Here is a 4,820-nt window from a genome sequence, read left to right on the forward strand (position 1 = left end):
CTTGGAGACCCAAAGATGATAAAGATGCCAGAGCCATGGCATACATGCTGAGGAAAGCTGCTAACAGGGAGTGGAACCAGCCCAGGAGAAAGAAGTCTGATGCAGTCAACAAAGATGAAAAGGGAGTGGAGATCTGAAGACCGCTTTGACATCAGCCATGGAGATGCAGAGCTTGGAGTTTGCCCAGCTGGTTTCTTGTCTTTCTTTGGGGATTATAGTTAAGTGAGTGGATGAATCTCAGAAGAGATCTTGAATTTTGGGCTTTTAACATTGCTGAGACTGCTATAGACTATGAGGAATTTGAAAGTTGGACTAAGTGCATTTTGCATTATGTTATGTTTAAGTATGTCCCCCATAGATTCATGTGTTTGAACAAGTCTATGGGGGCAGGGAGTGGAATGTCATGGTTTGTATATTCTTGGATCAGGGAATGGTACCATTTAGAGGTGTGGCCTTGTTGGAATAGGTGTGACCTGGTTGGAGTAGGTGTGTCACTGTGGGTGTGGGCTTAAGATCCTCACCCTAGTTGCCTGGAAGTCAGTCTTTCACTAGCAGCCTTTGGATGAAGATGTAGAACTCTCAGCTCTGCCTGTGCCATGCCTGCCTAGATGCTGCCATGCTCCCACCTTNATGATAATGAACTGAACCTCTGAACTTGTAAGCCAGACCCAATTAAATATTGTTTCTTATAAGACTTGCCTTGGTCATGGTGTCTGTTCATAGCAGTAAGTAAAACCCTAACTAAGACATCAGATAATCCCTGGGGAAATCCACAAGTACCACAGATTCAAGCTGCAGTCCCAACCAGCATAAGAGAAAATAGTGTCACATTCAAAGAAGTCACAGACCCAACCTCTGAAATCTTGATAGAGGCTTTCTGTAAATGTATCATCCTCCAGGTGTTGCGAAGCACAGGAAACAGAAATGTTTCTTACCTTTCTAGGGGAGCTGGGAAGATGGTTCAGTGGGTTAAGAGTGCTTGATAAGAAAGCACTTGATGAAAGGACCAGATCTGAAGTTCCAGAACACACATAAAAAGCTGAGTTAGACTGCAGGCATAAATGTGCTGGCCTGCTGCGGGAGGCAGAGACAGGAACATTCCTGGGTCTTGATGACTGTCAGGCCAGCTGCATGTTCAGCGAGAGATTCTCTTGGAGGAATAAAAAGGAGAGTGACAGAACAGGACCCTGCTGGCCTCCACATGTACATGTGTGGGTGTATGTATCTGTACATGCTCATACACTACACTGCATTCACATAGACACAGACATATACAGACATGTATACATTCACACACAGACACACACAGACACACACACACACACACACACACAGAGAGAGAGAGAGAGAGAGAGAGAGAGACCCATTAGATATGGTCTCTCATTTCAGGATTCTATGACTATGAAAATCTTAAGTTCCCACTTCAGGTCCTCATTCATAGGTTCCTTAGTCTGTTGCTGCTTCCTCCCAGGACATCCTACTGCTGCTGTCTGGACACTTTTCTTCCTGGTTCTGTGCTTGCCCATTAAGCTCTACTGTGTGTCTCTTCAGTGTCTTAAGATGCAAGACTCAGAGGCTTTACCTGGGCCCCTTTATTCCTTCAGCTAGGGAGTGTGGGATATCTTAGGAAATGCACTCCTTCATTTCTTTGACTGTGATATGAATACCACATCTTCATGGAATACATATAGGAAATTAAAATCCTCCATAGCATTCTCATATTTCAGTTATCACAAAGAAATTAAAACATGTAAAAAAGCAGGGAGAAGAGATGTATGGTCCCCTGTGTGTCAACCATATGCAGCTGGTGCAATGCTCAACACATCATCTTGCTCATTGTGTTTTGGGTATGAATCCCACATGACTGAATTAGTCTCATGGGAGCATATGTCAATCAGGAAACCATTATTGCTGACTTGGTTCACTTGATTCTGAAGGAGTACACACATTTGTCAAGTGCAAAATGTCCTTTCCCTTTGAAATTACTAAGCATTGAAGTGTCATATATAACTTCTGCCTCAATAAACTTTCATTCACTTTAGCATTCATGGCTGTTGTAAATTCTATGATAGTGGCAGCATGGCTGATTTTTAAAAATACAATTTCTTCTTCATTTACTAGCCAGTAGTGTACTATAAAGAAGAGCTTTCCCTTTTCTCTTACAATCCCTACTATTTTTAAACAAACCACACACACACACACACACACACACACACACACACACACACACACACACACACACACACACACACACACACACACACACACACACACACACACACCTTAGTAACTGTGTGAACTCATGCATTCAAAAAAAAATTCAACATATTCTAGAATATGACTGTCATTCATTTTGATACTTCCGCCTAATTTGACTGAGCCAGTTCTTTAGTGTGTTTCTATTCTGGTCCCTTTTATGGGATGAAAATGTCTGTAGCAAGTCTGAGACAAGCTTCTTAAGGGTCCTTCCTTGCCTCATATTAAAATCTTGACTCACCAAACAGGACGAGCCTGCCTCTAGCTTCCCAACTGGTGTTCATTCTCTGAGGAGGGCTTGTGATCAGCCCCTCACCCTTTGTCACCTAACACTGGGTTACCTAGTACTCCTGCTTCCTTCCCAAGGTGGCTGGGTATATTCTCTTTTCCTGCTTTGTTACTTTCTCTTCAGAATTCTTTTCCTGGCCCCAGAACTCAATAGAGTCTCTTAACACAAAGGAAGTTCTTAGAAAATATTTGTGTAATTGATGGGTGACCAGTAACTGGAAATAATTAGAATTTATGTTGTGTTTTGAGATAGGGCCTCGCTTTGTAGTCCAGGGCATACTCGATATCCTTGACTAAGAGCAAAACCTGGACTGGCCTCAGACTTGGGATCCCCTTCCTTCAGTCTTTGAGTGCTGTGATTACTGAATGGACTACTATGCCTAGATTAGAAATTGAAAGCCTTATGAAAACTCGCTAGTTAGCAAGATAATTTCAAAACACACCTTAAAAAAAAAAAAGAGTGTTTAAATAGAACTTCTCTGCATGGATGGACATGGGTTATAAAAGGAGAGCCTCACTACCAAGGTAAGGGATGGGATGCTTCCTTACGAGTTATTGGTTAGGGAGGTCCCAGAGGTCTCCAAAGGAACATAGGTAACTGTCATTGCTCTTGACCACTTAACATAATTACAAGGTAAGACCCTATTGCCGAGGACGCCACGCACTTTGGCTGCAGGACACAGAGAAACCAATGCTAATGCAACTTGAAGATGTCCTCTTTGTTGGCTAAGGTGCTATGTAGGTTGCTGGAGGAGGAACGGCTTCAAGGGTCTTACCTAGCACCGGACCTTGCATACTACAACACTGACCTACCGAGCAAAATAAGCCCACTGGTATAATAGTGGCATAGCTGTTAGGAGAGAACTAAAGGCCTCCTGATTGGATTTGAGCCCCTATTCCTGTGGAGAGAATATCATGCCCGTGGTAAAAGCTAGTGAACCTCCCATGGCTGGGGAGATCATAGGCTATGGGCTAGAATCTGCCATTATTATTTTGCTAAATGGTTATACTGTCTAAATAAGTTCTAAATGTTTATGTTTATACTCATAGACCTAGGCTGCTCTCAACCTTAGTCAGAGAAGCTCCGTTTTTTTGTTTTTTGTTTTTTGTTTTGTTTTTTTTGTTTTTTTTTTTGCGGTGGATTGCAGTTAATGGACAGATGTATGCATAGCTGCTTAAGTACTAAGGATAAGAGACAGAGAACTTAGGTGTCCTAAAAGGGATATTTAGGGGGAAATTGCAGGAGAGGAGGCAGAAAGAAGGTAAGAGCCAGAGGATGGCAAGAGTACTATGAAATATTGTTTTTTGTACATGGCATGGCTATGCACACTCATGAGCTCACGGTACCTGTGGTCTTCTGCATAGGCCCTGCACAAGATTAAGGTAGCCAAAATTCTAGTATAGATGGGAAGTGATCTCCAGGCCCCACCATGTACTGAGGAGCTATTGTTTTTTGTTTGTTTGTTTGTTTGTTTGTTTTTGAGAATGTGGTCATTGGCAAGTTTCCTGTGCTCCAGGGGAAGATCCATGGGTATATGAACAACACTGTATCAGCTGGCAAAAGCACTTATCAGTTCCTTGGCCAGTACTTACCATTTAACTGGTGTGGGGGATCGTTGTGGTGCCAGTTGCAAATTACACTGAGATAGTCTGCTGGCAAAGGCACATGCTGCTAACTCTGATGATCTCAGCTGAATCCTGGGGACCCAACATGATGAAAGGAACGAATTAATTCCCACATGAGAATCAATTCCCTCTAACTAAAAGGTGTGTGTGTGTGTGTGTGTGTGTGTGTGTGTGTGTGTGTGTAGAGTTCCCCTTTCCCTCTTCATCTCTATTATTTTTGGATACACATACACATACAGGAAAAGAAAATAAAGTGTTTAAAAGTTTAAAAAGCGGGATAATAGTGGCTGGATGGATATCTTGTTTCAGTTATTTTTTGAAACAGTGTTTCACACTAACACTCCCCAGGCACCCTTGGATCTCAGTGATATTCCTGGTTCACCTCCTTGAGCTGCTTAAGCAATAGGTGAGAGCCATTGCATCTGGCTCTGATTGCTGAGTCTTTACTAGATCTACAAAGTACAGAGAGGACCTAGAAGGGAGATAGGATCCTAGGAAAAGGAGGGGGGGTGTAAGCAAGAGTTGATCAGAAGTAGAGGATAGGCATATGAGGGAAACAGAATCATAGCAATTAGGACCTAAGATGCTCTGGATCCTAGATTCTCATCTCTCCTTCTCTATCTCCCTCCCCTCCCCTCCCCTCCCCTCCC

The sequence above is a fragment of the Mus pahari genome, chromosome 16 (genome assembly GCF_900095145.1).
Source record: "Mus pahari chromosome 16, PAHARI_EIJ_v1.1, whole genome shotgun sequence".
Lineage (NCBI taxonomy): Eukaryota > Metazoa > Chordata > Mammalia > Rodentia > Muridae > Mus > Mus pahari.